The sequence below is a fragment of the Salvelinus alpinus genome, chromosome 5, assembly GCF_045679555.1.
Source record: "Salvelinus alpinus chromosome 5, SLU_Salpinus.1, whole genome shotgun sequence".
Taxonomy (NCBI): domain Eukaryota; kingdom Metazoa; phylum Chordata; class Actinopteri; order Salmoniformes; family Salmonidae; genus Salvelinus; species Salvelinus alpinus.
The window spans coordinates 46,271,137-46,288,501 of record NC_092090.1 but is presented as its reverse complement, the minus strand read 5'-3'; the positions used below and the strand labels follow the sequence as shown (position 1 = coordinate 46,288,501).

The 17,365-nt window shown below is 40.4% G+C and overlaps 1 protein-coding gene across 39 annotated transcripts in view; it reads right to left on the bottom strand.

Annotated features, from left to right (window-relative positions):
- celf1 (cugbp, Elav-like family member 1) overlaps positions 1-17,365 on the bottom strand; it is a 56,471-nt gene that overhangs the window by 36,793 nt on the left and 2,313 nt on the right. For 35 of the 39 annotated variants that reach the window (XM_071402111.1, XM_071402143.1, XM_071402140.1 and 32 more), the window contains exon 2: positions 15,803-15,847. The gene's annotated coding sequence lies outside the window, so the exon portion shown is untranslated. Of the gene's footprint in view, positions 1-15,802; positions 15,848-16,430; positions 17,342-17,365 lie in introns of those variants that run through there. The other 4 variants (XM_071402110.1, XM_071402142.1, XM_071402107.1 and 1 more) reach the window with 2 other exon arrangements.

Below are 17,365 nucleotides of genomic sequence, written 5' to 3'. Positions count from 1 at the left end.
AATCATTTGTACTCTGCAAATTGACGCAAGAAGCACAAACAGATATTCTATTTGACAAGAACAATCATTTCAAACCTTGATTACATTGGTACACAATCACGTCTCTATTTATGAGCGGAAATACTTGGGAAAAGATTTCCTAAATTAAAATCATTTTGGAGGTGAATTCCTAGTGACTTTACAGTCTTTAATTTCCAAAAACGATAAAAAATGTAAAATGTGGCCCGCCAGTTCACGACCCCTGGTTTACAGGTACACGTTAGCAAGCCTGGTATTTGTCCAATAGTACTGAGCGATAACTGCTTTTTGAAAACAGTTCAGTTTCGGTTTGATTATTTTTTTTATTTTTTTTAATATCAAGGTTTTTAATTTCAGTGTCGCTGATTTTTGAGGAACATTAAATGCACCAAAACATTTAATAAAAGTCCCATGATGGTAGTGACTGACTGCCCATTACGGCTTATCACTTAAACATAATTTATTCACGTTACTTTAATATTTCAGTTGTGTATATACTATAGTGAACAAAAATAAACGCAACATGCAAGAATTTCTAGGATTTTACTGAGGTACAGTTCACATAAGGAAATCAGTCAATTGAAATAAATGCATTAGGCCCTAATCTATGGATTTCACATGACTGGGCAGGGGTGCAGCAATGAGTGGGCCAGGGAGGGCATAGGCCCACCAACTTGGGAGACTTCCTCAAAACTTGAGACATCCGTGGCATTGTGTTGTGACAAAACTGCACATTTTAGTGTGGCCTTTTACTGTCCCCAGCACAAGGTGCACCTGTGTAATAATCAGGCTGTTTAGTCAGCTTCTTGATATGCCACACCTGTCAGGTGGATGGATTATCTTGGCAAAGGAGAAATGCTCGCTAACAAGGAAGTAAACAAATTTGTGCACAAATTGAGAGAATTAATATTTTTATGCGTATGGATAATTTATGGGATCTTTTATTTCAGCTCATGAAACATGGGTCCAACACTTTACATGTTGGGTTTATATTTTTGTTCAGCATAAATGTGTTCTATTTGAGGTCTTTATTATTTCATTCCAAGTCATAATCTTATCTCTATAGAGCTAAGGATTATACTGTCTGACAAAACACCGATTTTAGTAGCTATAAAACGTAAAGGCATTTTTTAAAACCTTTATTTAACTAGGCAAGTCAAATTCTTATTTACAATGACGGTCTAGGAACAGTCGGTTAACTGTCTTGTTCAGGGGCAGAACAACAGATTTTTACCTTGTCAGCTCGGGGATTTGATCTTGCAAACTTCCGGTTACTGGCCCAACGCTCTAACCACTAGCCTACCTGCCGTCCCGGCATACTTATATGACTGCTGAATACCAACTCTCAATCAGGTAGATCGGTACTGGTACCCCCTGTATATAGCCTCGTTATTGTTATTTTATCGTTTGTCTTTTTTTTTTTTTTACTTTACTAAGTAAATATTTTCTTAACTCTTATTTTTCTTAAAAATGCATTGTTGGTTAAGGTACCTGTTGTATTCGGCACATGTGACAAATAACATTTTATTTGGTTTTTGCATTTTCAGGTAGACATAACTCACGAAGCAACTGCCCTCTATCCCTCTTGATTGTGCATTCTTCTGTCTCCATTTTTTATTTTATTTTTTTTATTTTACCATTATTTTACCAGGTAAGTTGACTGAGAACACGTTCTCATTTGCAGCAACGACCTGGGGAATAGTTACAGGGGAGAGGAGGGGGATGAATGAGCCAATTATAAACTGGGGATTATTAGGTGACCATGATGGTTTGAGGGCCAGATTTGGGAATTTAGCCAGGACACCGGGGTTAACACCCCTACTCTTACGATAAGTGCCATGGGATCTTTAATGACCTCAGAGAGTCAGGACACCCGTTTAACGTCCCATCCGAAAGACGGCACCCTACACAGGGCAGTGTCCCCAATCACTGCCCTGGGGCATTGGGATATTTTTTTAGACCAGAGGAAAGAGTGCCTCCTACTGGCCCTCCAACACCACTTCCAGCAGCATCTGGTCTCCCATCCAGGGACTGACCAGGACCGACCCTGCTTAGCTTCAGAAGCAAGCCAACAGTGGTATGCAGGGTGGTATGCTGCTGGCCATCCATGCCCACACAGGCTGGATATTATATGTGGAATGGATTATGATCAATGTAGTTAATTACCACGTTTTCTGCGCTAAACTATGTAGAATATTTGCCTGTTGGAAAGTACAAACCCCTACTGCATTGCACAGTTTGGGCTTGATCTGATTGATCTCTAGAGAAACTGCGCATTGAGCTCAGAAAAAAATTAAACTAAATGGAATTCAAAGAACTGAACCAACCTCGGTCAATTAGTTGGTTTAAAAATGGAAAAATAAACATGTCGGTAATTTTTTCCCCCTCACTATTGTCCAGATAAAATAGTTAAGAATCAGGATAGATATTTTCATGGGGTGAATTGGTTTTGATCTGTAAACAAGATTGATGTTGTGTTGTTGGTTTTACACTGGTGATCAACTTTTTGGATCACTAGTGTAAAACCATACCCACCAAGACACTAAAATGGTTAAGGCCGGTGGCTAGAGGCAGTTCAGAGAGAAATGCATTTAGTTCTAATTTGTCTAGTAGCTCGCCACCTGCTAAATACTTACATTGAAAGAAGACACAAAAAAGGCAGATATTTATTACTAATGGCAGACCACTCTCTCCTTGGCTGCAATAGCAGCAACCAAACGGCTATTATGGAGGGTAATACATTTGTCTTTGAGAGTGGCTCTGCCGTCAAAAAATGTAATCCTCTGCTCTACTGGGAGTAGTATAGCTGGATACCAAAGATAGACAGGGGCGGGGATACTAGGGGATGGGTCCAGAACATTCAGACGACCAAACAAGGAACCTGGGAGTTGCCATGAATAGACACTACTAATAAAACAGTTGCTAAGGAGGTTGGCAGTCTTGCAGGGTTACAACTAGGGTTGCAAAGGGTCCAACATTTTCTGGAAAGTTAACTTTTTTGGGCTAGGGGGAAGTATTTTGAAGTCTGGATGACAAGCGTGCCCAAAGTAAACTGCCTGTTACTCAGGCCCAGAAGATAGGATATGCATATAATTGGTAGATTTGGATAGAAAACACTGAAGTTTCTAAAACTGTGAAAATAATGTCTGTGTATAACAAAACTGATATGGCAGGAAAACCCGAGGAAAATCCATCCAGGAAGTGGGATGTTTTTTGATGTGAGTGGTTTTCCATTGAAAGCCTATTGAGTTTAAAAAGGGGTTAGGGCCCAGATTGCAGTTCCTATGGCTTCCACTAGATGTCAAGTCTTTAGACATGGTTTCAGGCATGATTTCTGAAAAACGACGAAGAATAAGACCTTTTGGTCAGTGGTCTAAGGATTCATACAGTACTGGTTTGCGTGTGTGACTGTGTGCGCGCTCTTCGTTCTTTTTCCTTTCTATTGAATACGCTTTTGTCCGGTTGAAATTTTATCGATTATTTAGATAATTGACACCCTGCGGATTAGTTATAAACATCGTTTGACATGTTTCGACGAACTTTACCGGTACTATTAGGATGTATTCGTCTGCATGTTTTGACCGCCTTTGAGCGAGTGGATTACTGAACAAAACGTGCCAACAAACAGAGTTTTGGGGATATAAAGAAGGACTTTATCGAACAAAAGGACAATTTGTTATGTAGCTGGGACCCTTGTGATTGCAACCAGATGAAGATCTTCAAAGGTAAGCGATTTATTTTATTGCTATTTCTGACTTTCGTGACTCCTCTGCTTGGTTGGAAAATGTTTGTATGCTTTTGTAAGCGGGGCGCTGTCCTCAGATAATCGCATGGTATGCTTTCGCCGTAAAGTCTTTTTGAAATCTGACAAAGCGGCTGGATTAACAAGAAGTTAATCTTTTAACCGATGTACAACACTTGTATTTTCATGAATGTTTATTATTACCATTTGTGTCATTTGAATTTGGCGCTCTGCAATTTCACCGGATGTTGTAGAGGTGGGCCGCTAGCGGCAAGACTTGCTCCAAAGAAGTTTTAAGCGCCGGAAATTTGTGGAATTTTGCTTAAATTCATTTTTTAAAAGTTGGCTTATAACAGTGAACCTTTTTTGTTGGATACACACATGTCAATTCTAGGACTAGTGGCATATTTTGGTTAAACTATCCCCAATTCAATGGAATTGCAACCCTCTGCATACACAGTGCATTCTTCCATGACATGTACAGCTGATTCTCAAGACACCAATGAAATGCTATTGAGCCCACACTACTACACAGTCTGAGCCAAGGACTACATGCTTTCTGGTAAGTTTTGATTGCAATACTGGGTGGGGTGAATATATTTTACATGTCAAACACGATTTTTTGTTAACTAGTAAAAATGCTAGTTAGTTTTTGCCACCATGTGGGTTTGAGCTTGCATGAGCCTGCTAACTGAGTACACATTTTTTTCTAATCTTTACAGGAAAATTACACGGCACTATCTGATGTGTGGAGACATTGCACTGCAGCTAACGTAGAAGGAAACACTGTGTACATTTGCAAATACTGTGCCAAATCATATGTGAAGAATGCAACAAAGATGTAGAATCATCTGGCCAAGTGCATAAAGTTCCTTCAGTGCTCACAAGGAACCTCTGACAAATGTCCCTCTATTTCTATTCGAGGTGAAATTGATGAACCAGACACCTTATCGATAGCAACAGCTCATGGCCCTCCTGGAATCAGATTTTTTTTGACTCAATGGAGGAATGTAGTGTGAGAAATGCTGATGAATATCTTGCTCGAGCTGTGTACGCAATTGGTTCACCGCTGATTCTCACAGGCAATGTGTATCGGAAGAGATTTCTGAATGGTCTTTGCCCAGCATACACCCCTCCAACCAGACATGCTTTATCTACTAATTTGCTGGATGCAGAGTTCCACAGAGTTAAAGTGAAGGTCAAGCAAATCATAGAGAAAGCAGACTGTATTACAATCATCTCTGATGGGTGGTCGAATGTTCGTGGGCAAGGAATAATTAACTACTTCTCCACTCTTCAACCAGTATTCTACAAGAGCACAGACACAAGGGACAACAGACACACCGGTCTCTACATTGCAGATGAGCTGAAGGCAGTTATCAATGACCTTGGACCACAGAAGGTATTTGCACTGGTGACAGACAATGCTGCAAACATGAAGGCTGCTTGGTCTAAAGTGGTGGAGTCCAAAGCTCACATCACACCCATTGGCTGTGATGCTCATGCATTGAAAACAATGGATACACTCTACAAGAGAGCCAAGGAAATTGTTAGGTATGTGAAGGGTAACCAAGTTATAGCAGCAATCTACCTCACCAAGCAAAGTGAGAAGAATAAGAGCACCACATTGAAGCTGCCCAGCATCACCCGTTGGGGTGTTGTTGTCATCATGTTTGACAGTCTCCTGGAGGGGAAGGAGTCTCTCCAAGAAATGGCCATATCAGTCGGCTGGGCTGATATGGACAGCCCCATCAAGAGGATCCTCCTGGATGATGTACTTTGGGAGAGAGTGGTAAGCAGCATGAAACTCCTGAGACCTATAGCAGTTGAGCTTTGCACGGATTGAGGGAGACAATGCCATCCTGTCTGATGTTCAGACTCTGCATGCAGATGTAAGATAAGAAATCCGTACTGCTCTGCCCACTTCACTGTTGCTCCAAGCAGAGGAAACTGCAGTTCTGAAATACATAAAAAAGCGAAGACTTCTGCCTGAAGCCCATACATGCCGCAGCGTACATGTTGGACCCCAAGTATGCTGGCAAAAGAATCCTGTCTGGTGCAGAGATCAATAAGGCCTATGGTGTCATCACTAATGTGTCTCGCCACCTTGGCCTGGATGAGGGCAAGGTTCTTGGCAGTCTGGCGAAGTACACTTCCAAGCAAGGGCTTTGGGATGCAATATGGCAGTCGTGCCAACATATCTCCTCAGCCACCTGGTGGAAGGGACTTTGTGGATCTGAGGCGCTATACCCTGTTGCCTCCATCATTCTCCAAATCCCACCAACATCAGCCACCTCAGAGCGCAACTGGTCCTTGTTTGGGAACACACACCAAAGCACGCAACTGGAAACCAAAACCAGGGTCGAAAAATTGGTGGCCATCCGGGAAAATTAGAGGCTTTTTGAGCCTGACAACGAGCCAACCTCAACAAGGTTGGAAAGTGACAGTGAAGATGAGGCCTCACAGTCTGATGTTCAAGAGGTGGACATTCAGGAAGTCCAGGGAGAAGACATGGAAGCCTGAGAGGAAGACAACCAAAGCTTTAGTTTCTAGATCATCATTTTACAGATGTATGTTTAAAATGTTTTTGGGAGATGCGATGGATCATTGGGGATCATTCAATATTCCCTTTTGTTGTTCAGTGAAATCATGTGAAGAATCAACTAATTTAATTTAAAGTTAAATTAGTAACTAAATAGTTTTAAAAATTATTTATATTGGAAGGCTGGAATCATTTGCAATTATGTCTACATAAGGTAAAATGTTTATGTTTGTCTCCATATAAGGTAAATAAAATAAAAAATAAATCCTCTCACTGTCAACTTCGTTTATTTTCAGCAAACGTAATGTGTAAATATTTGTATTAACGTAACAAGATTCAACAACTGAGACAAACTGAACAAGTTCCACAGACATGTGACTAACAGAATTTGAATAATGTGTCCCTGAACATAGTGGGGGGGAATCAAAAGTAACAGTCAGTATCTGGTGTGGCCACTAGCTGCATTATGTACTGCAGTGCATCTCCTCCTCATGGACTGCACCAGACTTTCCAGTTCTTGCTGTGAGATGTTACCCCCCTCTTCCACCAAGGCACCTGCAAGTTCCCAGACATTTCTGGGGGGAATTGCCCTAGCCCTCACCCTCTGATCCATCAGGTCCCAGACGTGCTCAATGGGATTGAGACCCGGGCTCGTCGCTGGCCATGGCAGAACACTGACATTCCTGTCTTGCAGGAAATCACGCACAGAACGAGCAGTATGGCTGGTGGCATTGTCATGCTGGAGGGTCATGTCAAGATGAGCCTCCAGGAAAGGTACCACATGAGAGAGGAGGATGTCTTCCCTGTAATGCACAGCGTTGAGATTGCCTGCAATGACAACAAGCTCAGTCCGATGATGCTGTGACACACCGCCCCAGACCATGACGGACTCTTGTAGTAGCAGAATCAGAATTAGTTAGGTAACATTGATAAATAAGATGTTGTATTTATATAATACTTGTGAGATATTTGTCATTAGAATGTCTTCTTTTGGATAATACTGTTTGCAGTTATCCCTTCTCTGCTAGGGCTTAGTCACATTGGGCCCCAGAGAGGGGAGAGGTCAGGCCTGTCTTCTTATGGGAATGTGTCTAACTATTTACATGTCCCCTCTGAGGTTGCCCTTATCTTGATTTAGTATATGACCTAAGAGGCTCACTGTCTTTTCTGATCTTGTCCAGGAGGGGGTGTATTTGATATATGCCATTGGATGAGGTAATGTTTTTGGTTCTAAGTGGTACCAAGAACGAGATAAGAACTTAGTTTAGGAGACCAAACTGAACGATAATTTATAGCCAATGCTGTCTGGCTATGTGTGTCTTTGCTATAAAGGATCTCAGTTGCCAATATGTAAGCACTCTCAGAGAATTCATTTATAGACACTGAATTGATCTGAGAGTCACAGGGTTGTGATGAAGCTCATATAATTAAAGATGGACTTTATGATAACTCTGACTTGTGTGTGGTTTGCTCTCTCATGATTTGGTAATACAGGAAATTTCCACGACACTCTCCACCTCCAAATCGATCCCGCTCCAGTGTATAGGCCTCGGTGTAACGCTCATTCCTTTGATGATAAACGCGAATCTGCCCATCACCCCTAGTGAGACAAAACCGCGACTCGTCAGTGAAGAGCACTTTTTGCCAGTCCTGTCTGGTCCAGCGACGGTGGGTTTGTGCCCATAGGCAATGTTGTTGACGGTGATGTCTGGGGAGGACCTGCCTTACAACAGACCTACAAGCCCTCAGTCCAGCCTCTCTCAGCCTATTGCGGACAGTCTGAGCACTGATGGAGGGATTGTGCGTTCCTGGTGTAACTCGGGCAGTTGTTGTTGCCATCCTGTACCTGTCCCGCAGGTGTGATGTTCAGATATGCTGATCCTGTGCAGGTGTTGTTACACGTGGTCTGCCACTGCGAGGACGATCAGCTGTCTGTCCTGTCTCCCTGTAGCGCTGTCTTAGGCGTCTCACAGTACGGACATTGGAATGTATTGCCCTGGGCACATCTGCAGTCCTCATGCCTAAGGCACATTCACGCAGATGAATGAGCAGGGACCCTGGGAATCTTTCTTTTGGTGTTTTTCAGAGTCAGTAGAAAGGCCTCTTTAGTGTCCTAAGTTTTCATAACTGTGACCTTAATTGCCTACCGTCTGCAAGCTGTTAGTGTCTTTACGACCGTTCCACAGGTGCATGTTAATTAATTGTTTATGGTTCATTGAACATGCATGGGAAACAGTGTTTAAATCCTTTACAATGAAGATCTGTGAAGTTATTTGGATTTTTACAAATTATCTTTGAAAGACAGGGTCCTGAAAAGGGGATGTTTCTTTTTTGCTGAGTTTATATCCAATGCAAAAAACAACAACATTTAAATGGTATTAATATAAATTAGCATATATTTCCGTTAATTCCCATATATTCCCGTTAATTCCCATGGAAAGTTTCCACCTCTGAATATTCCAACCCTAGTTACAAGATACACACATTCTTGGGACAAGAAACACCGCTGACAAGTCTGTCATGAATAAACAAAAATGAAATATTTGTCGCAATAATGCATTGAAAGGTCATTACAAGCTGTGAAACCCCTCAGTGAGTACAGTTAAACGCACACAATAATATGATTATTGTGGATAATCAGATTAATATAATAGTTCATTTAAAATGTTTACATACTTTGCAAGACGAACAATTTCCCTAAAAATCCTGTTGTTTACATGGACACATCTGAAATCAGGTTACCTGATGGGACTTACCACAGCGACCATGTTCTTTTTCGACAAAGTCTGCATGCGAAAACTATTTCTAAGATGCATACTATTTTTCTGAACTCACTTCACTCGCGCATAAGATGGAGTCTTGTGCTACCGGTGTTTGCCCATGCACAGAACAAATATGCTGATTTAAGCTGTTTAGACATCCTAATAATTTGAAAGATTATTAAAACATCATGGTTTTCTGAACAAAGGCCTGATTGGTGGAGTGCTGCAGAGATTGTTATCCTTTTGGAAGTTTCTCTCATTTCCACAGAGGAACTGCGGAGCTCTGTCAGAGTAACCATCGGGTTCTTAGTCACCTCCCTGACCAAGGCCCTTTCCCCCCAATTGCTCAGTCTGGCCGGGCGGCCAGCTCTAGGAAGAGTCTTGGTTGTTCCAAAGTTCTTCCATTTAAGAATGATAGAGGCCACTGTGTAGAGTTCCTCTGTGGAGATGGGAGAACCTTCCAGAAGGACGACCATCCATGCAGCACCCCCCCAATCAGGCTTTTATGGCAGAGTGCCAAGACAGAAGCCATTCCTCAGTAAAAGGCACATGACTTCCTGTTTGGAGTTTGCCAAAAGGCACCTAAAGGACTCTAAGGCCATTAGAAACAAGATCATCTGGTCTGATGAAACCAAGATTTAACTCTTTGGCCTGAATGCCAAGAGTCACGTCTGGAGGAAACCTGGCCTCGCTCATTACCTGGCCGATACCATCCCTACGGTGAAGCATGGTGGTGGCAGCATCATGCTGTACAAAGAGATCCTTGATGAAAACCTGCTCCAGAGCGCTCAGGACCTTCGACTGGGGCTAGGGCAGTCATGAAATTTTGTCAGCCGGTGATTGTCAAGCAAATAACTGCCGGTTTCACAGTAATTGATCGTTAATTACCATAAACACATTTACCATCTATTGGCTTCCTACAAGCCAATTTTAAAAGTTCAATAAATCCATGTAATATGGCATATACCATCACAATAAAACCATTATTGATTTTTGACAGGTCTAAAGAAACACGATATGAAGAAAATGTAGTCTATTTCAGAAGAACAGAATAGCATAATCTGAATTGTCCTTATGTTAGGCCCTGATATGGCTATGCCATATGGCTGTGGGCTACACTAGTTCATTTAGCAGACAAGATTTGCTTAGAATTCCATGGCATTATTTTATAGTATGAAGAACACAGCTGAATAAAATAGAAGAGGCACTGAGTTTGAAGGTAGGCCTTGAAATACATCCACAGGTACACATCCAATTGACCCCAATGATGTAAATTAGCCTATCAGAAGCTTCTAAAGCCATGACATCATTTTCTGGAATTGTCCAAGCTATTTAAAAAGGCACAGCCAAATTCTGACCCACTGAAATTGTGATACAGTGAATTATAAATTAAATAATCTGTCTGTAAACAGTTGTTGGAAAGATTACTCATGCACAAAGTAGATGTCCTAACCGACTTGCCAAAACTATAGTTTCTTAACAAGAAATTTGTGGAGTGGTTGAAAAACTAGTTTTAATGACCCCAATCTAAGTGTATGTAAACTTCAACTCTATCTGAAGTACTGTCCACATTTACTTTTTGTCAGCCAACAAGATGAGTAGGCCTAACGAACAGAAAAAGCACTAGACTGTCAATCCACTATCCCCCATAGTACAAAAGTTGACCTATTCTATTCCGTGCGAGAAATAAATATTCCAAACATAGTCTGGGACAGTTGTGGGATGCGATAGATCCAAAATGAATACAACCACGAGCATCAAAAAAACAGTTTTAAGCAATGAGCCTGAAGCAAAAGATGACAACATTCAGCTTAAAATGTTGATAATGCAGACATGACAATAGACTATAAGCGTGAATCTTCCATTAACAGGAAAACGATTTGCTCAAAAGTGACCACAAATGCAATTATACATGTAATGCCTTTATTCTAAAGATGCATTTTAATGGTGAAAATTAACTTTCCCAAACTTGTGTATAGTACGCCAGTTAAGCTCTACAGCCATTGTAAAGCTTATTAATGTGCTTCATTTTACAAATGTATTTGGCCACTTTAGTTGTGATACAAACCTTATCAATACATATAGGCCTATGGGCTAAGCTACATGAGGTGTGTGACTATGATTTGAAAAAGTCAACCAAATAAGTATCTGCTGTTACTTGCCTTAAGATGGGCATCATTCACAAGTGATAGGCTAATATTGTCACCCATCACACCATTCTTGATTTAATGTTGTCTTTACATATACTAAATAATGTGGGGAATTTGTTTTGATTTAGAACGGACCATTATCATGCACCTGTCTCAAAACAGGAGTAGGGGGGGAAAAAATACATGTCATCTATGCACTTAAATAGTTAATGGAGGACGCTTTTCCGGTGGTTAATTTTCATGGCAGCCAGGTAAGCTAAACTCCTGTTGTAAAGAGAAGCAATATGCTTCATATTAGGAAAGTTGAGAAATAAATAGTAGGCCTTGCCTAGAGAAAGCTGATGGGATCCTCTTTTTAATAGAAACCATCACTCGGTTCTCTCACGCAATTGCATAGCCTATAGAAATGTTGCGCAACATGAGCTCATGCTCTCATTAAGTATTTGATTAGACTTTTGATGACATTTGCATTGATGTCAGAGTGATTAGAGGGACAATGGAGTGCTGAATACCAGGCAGTTAGCAAGTTTGGAAAGCTACCAATGACCATCAGCAGCATCAGAGCTTGGAGACGTCTAATTACCGTGACTAAACGGTCACGTGGAATTTGACTGCCGTCATGACTCGTGACCACCGGTGTGGTAGTAATATGGTCACTGTAACAGCCCTAACTGGGGCAAGGTTAATCTTCCAACAGGACAAAAACCCTCATAACACAGCCAAGACAATGCAAGAGTGCCTTCAGGACAAGTCTCTGAATGTCCTTGAAAGGCCCAGCCAGAGGCCGGACTTGAAGCCGATCTAACATCTCTGGGGAGACCTGAAAATACCTGTGCAGCGACGCTCCCCATCCAACGTGACAAACCTCCCCAAATATAGGTGCATCAAGCTTATAGCGTCATTCCCAAGAAGACTCAAGGCTGTAATCACTGCCAAAGGTGATTCAACAAAGTACTGAGTAAAGGGTCTGAATACTTACGTAAATGTGATATCAGTTTTTTATTTTTTTTGCAAAAATGTCTAAAACCTATTTTTGCTTTGTCATTATGGGGTAGTGTGTGTAGATTAATGAGGGGGGAAACAATTTAATCTATTTTAGAATAAGGCTGTAACATAACAATGTGGAAAAAGTCAAGGAGTCTGAATATTTCCCGCATGCACTGCTAAACAAAAAAAAAGCTTGGTCGACCAACAGCCTATCGACCAAACAATCGGCAGTCGAAGAATTAGGGTCAGCCCTAATTCCCGCGCAGACTGGAATCTGAAGATGTTGGGAAAATTCTTCTTTATTGAACAAAATAAAATTCTGAAGATTCTGGATCCCTATTTTAACAGTAAAACAACAGCCTAACTGTCAAACCAAAAGTCATGACAATCACTGCATTAGGTTGCACTTTAAAATATATTGCATTCCTGCATGGACGTGTTAGATAAAAACGTATTTCTTGAATACCATCTTAGCAGTATATTACACCTCTTAATAAACGCTGTGAATTACTTTATAAGTGATTACTTATTTTTTCTATTGCGTGTCCAAGCTTTTTTTGTTGTTGACGCGACCAAATCATGGGCTGGTACCACCAACTGAAAAAGTTAGTGGCGCTAATGCCACCTGGGGAAAATGTTAGTAGAAAGCCCTGTATTCCCTTCCCTCTTCTGCATCATAGTAAAATTCCTCTCCTTGCCCAGTCCAGTTTTAACCCTGACCCCTCACAGATATAATATGTACTTATAAGAATATTTCGAAGATAATTACACAACGCAGAGACAGAGTACGAGACGTCAAGAAGTCAATAGAATTAACAATCAATGGAAATAGTGTTTTTTCTGTAAAAGGGAATTATTTATCAATGGGTCAGAGACATGGGAGGATCTATACAGAGAGCCTGAAATAGTATACTTGTTATTTGGCCATTGGCCCAGTTGTACTGCAAGGACTTCTAATTGGTCAACAGGCTAGGGCTGGGTTATAAAACTAGATCCTGTCCCTTTGTTCTGTGGAGATAATCACTGGATAGCATCACTGAGGACAGGGGAGAATGACCATCTACTTTCAAGCATGATTTGTCCTATATGAATAGACCTATTTTCCTCCCCGATTCGGGGAAAATAAGAATTTGTTCTTAACTGACTTGCCTACTTAAATAAAGGTTAAAAAAATAATAATACAAGGAGGAGTCTGTCACACCTATGTGAAAATTCAGCCAACAGGAGTCATCTCCCTTCACTCAATCATTGAATTACTCCATAGTATTCCACAACATCTGTGTGTCTTTCTTTCAAAATGGCATCTAAAAGCATGTTGACAAATCATGATGCAATAAAAGGAAATAAAGCACCCAGAGGCTAAATCTAAGGCCTCATACACAACCATTTTTTAAAACGACACTGTAGGCTATTGTTATAATTTATGTTATCATCATTACCGTTATAAATGTGGACATCACAGTTATAGGAACAAAGCATTTATTAAAACAACATAAGCACAAGTGTGTAAAATCCATATTAGTGACACACATATGGAAACTGCCCAACTTCACCTATGTTGCTGGCTAGTTACCTCCCAAATAACAACAGGCACAACACCTCTGCAACTAGTAAACACAAGACCTCAATGCAAAAAAATAAAAAATCATTATACTAATTAAATCAACAATAAGTCAGTAAGTTTAACTTAAGTGATAGTGCAAAATGTAAAACGAAAAAAAGAGTGCATTCAAGTGCGTGTTCTGCAGCCAATTATTTTTTGTTGTTTGTATCAAAGTCTTATTGTGCAACATAATGCAGGTACGTTAACTATAAGGCTGGGATATAAGCGACCCAAAATAATTGGCCGCAGAACACACACTAATGCAAAAAAAATACAAAGTACGAATACAGAGAAATTTTTTGATAACAGGATTTTGTAATAATAAAGAAAGGAGACCCCCCCCCCCCCACCGAAACCATGTTTTCCACCTCTTCCCACCCCGCATAGCAACACAGGTTGGTTTGCAGTACCGTGAATGTGTACCTAATAAACTGGCCACTGAGTGTATATTTTGTTTGTATGTATGTGTTAGGCTTTATTTGAGATTATTCTTTACAGAGTCAAGTATATTTATCCAGACCTCAATTGTTCCTTGACTAGCACCATTCATTCTCACCGTCGATAATTCTAATGTTACAACTTCTGTGTTCACTGGCGATTTGAGAGAGTTGGCTATTTCCAGTCTAAGAGCCAACATCTTTTTTTGCAGCAGTGTTGCCTGCCAGCAATAATTGTCTCTGATTGAGAGATTCAAGGAGCTGTCATCGTTAAGTAACACAGAAGATACAACACATTTAAAATGTACATTCATGCACTTCGTCCCAGAAGCATTTAACTGCACGGCACTCCTACATCATATGAAGGAATGTGCCAACCTGATTTAGGGGACACAGTGAACAGTTGGGAGTTAGGGCAAATTTCATCATAAAACTTTTCATGGTGTTAAATACAGTCTGAAAAAACTTTAAATGTATAAATTGATGGTTCGGATTACGGCACACCAAGGTCATATTTTTCCATATTCTGTTCCAGTTAAAGGGTTGTTCGGATTCACTTAGATTTGTGGACCATACTTTTTGAATGACTAGCTCAGAATATGAGGGTACCGATTCCACATTTGGACCATTGGGGAGATGCAAAGCATTATTATGAAATAATGGAGTATGTGCGTGCCATTTTGATTCACAGTTACTTACAAGCACTTGAATGCACTCATGACGCAATTATATATGCACCAAAATTACAATCTGTTTGTCTGAAGTTCCTTGTGAAAGCCTAACACTAAGATCGTATTTTCTAACTTAGCAAAACATTTTGGCAATAGAATAAGCTTTCAAATGATGCCCACCTGACCCAGATTGGGATTTATAATAGAACATTTTTGGATTGCATAAACAACAGTTATTTTGTGATGGGCTGGGCTCCAAACAATAAACTACAAGAGTGCATGCTTCAGTTCCTCAATCGCAAAGCTAGGAGAGCTTAATTGTTTGTTCTTGTTGTACCTACCAACATTTCAATGAATATTCTTAATTTGTTACTGAATGTATCCAGAGTACTTTCAGATTTCCTTACTGGCAAATGCTGTGAAAAGTACAGTAAAAGTACAGTAATCCAATTAAAAATGTAATGTTTGGATTCATTCGTGTCAGGTGAACTGTTGTGTCCTCACCTTTGGTCTGACAATGTCCCCATAATCTCCAAAGTGCTTTCATGCATTTGCTTTTTATATTTCTTCTGTTAGTAACATTTCAATTCGGCCATAAGAAGGCTACGATGGTAATCATTTTTAGAACATCTTGTGCTTTTTCTGCCCACGTGATGAAAATGAATCTCTGGCCATGACTTAAATAGCCTACCTGCCCTGCATCAAGGCATTGAAATAGCCATATTGTTTCAGTGACCCAACATGCTACTACTACTACAGCTCTCTGAATACCATTTTAAGCCAGCTGAGACCATTACTTAGAAGGACTTTATGAGGATGTAGTCTACCTCTAAGCAGTAGATTCTAGTCAGAGAGAAGAGTGGCTGAGAATGCCTAGCCTGATGACTTACCCTGGGTTTGCTTGTCACGTAGGTAATGGTTCTTCTCCCTTTATCCTGTTAACAAATAGATACATATAATGACCAAATCTGTGTGATTGACATTTAACAGCCACTGATTCTCACTTTTGCATTTTAAGCAATAAGACAAGAGTCAGGGCTGATGATCTGCTTCTGAGATCTAAACCAGCTAACATAAATAGTCAAGTTCTCCAGTTTGGAGGACTCCATGGTTCCATGACAACGCAACTGCATTGAATAACTAACACAAGCCATCTTCAACTTGTCATGCATACCACCACCACCCAGTGCAGCACATTACCAGTGCTATAGGTCAAATTGCAATGCACCAGACAGTGACATGACTGAATTATTTGTATGCAATAAGTTTCTGTAAATGTGTCAATACTTCAAAACATTGCTTATGCTGCATCTTGTATGCATAATGAAAAATGTATGTCATGTGAGGTTATGACCACTGGTCTGTTCAATTAAACTCCATCTCATAAAATTAGTCATTACTCCAAACGAACTTGTAGAGAACCAGTTATCATGCATCAGAAAGTCTATAGACACATAACAGTTGCATTTGACAGCTACATTCTTATGTATGAAAACGCTAGATTTGAAAAGAGGTTACATTGTATATGGATACAGCGACCTGTAGGCGTGTGACTTGCCGGTGCACTGCAGAGAGATCCATCGAAGTCACACTTTTATGAAGACACCAGTCAGAATAATTTTTGTTTTGGTTTGTCGTGGTATCTAACAATAATTACTGTATACTGGCAACTTAAATAGTTGCCCTTGAAGAACAAGCCTCAACCGCTGTTTTTGAACTGCCACTGTTGCAACTCACTCGTATGTGGCCTGAGAACAGACGTTCGAGAGAAGTAGACTGACCTCAAACCTCAGTTAGTTTACGAACGTTACTAGCTAACTATTCTATTGATTGATGCAAGGGTTGTAAAAATTGGTAATGTTCAACAGATATCGTCTCGATTCAACATTTAGAAATTGTGAAAAAGGCCAGCCAGACTATTTCGCCATTTTTGTTCTAACTTTACGCGAGTAGAAATAAATAGATGCTTTGCTTGTTTGTTTCTAGTGTATTGAGCATCAAATCCAATACATTACCAGATTTGGCAGCTAACGGTAGCTGTTCTGTGAAACAGCAAGTGTTGTTGCTAGCTAGCCAACTCGTAGAGGCTAACAGTTATCCGTTTAGAACCAGGCTTGGTGGTACTAGTAACGTTAGCTTGTTGATAAGCACACTGACGGGCTATTTCAGTCTTCTGTAAGCTAAATGCAAACATTATCAAAAGAAGAATCATGCGTATTTGGGAGAATTAGCTAGCAGTTTGTATGTTTTTGTTGTTGGTAAGAATGGTTCCATTTAGCAAACAAGTAGCTAGCTTTCTGGAAAGCAGTTTAATGACGCATGTTGTTTGTGACCCTATTTGCTGAGCCAGCTGACTGATCCATAAACAAGCCAAATGTGTGCCGCTATCTAGCATTGGATAACACATTTGATAGCTAGATAAATTAGCTGGCGAATCATTTTACTTTTACCCT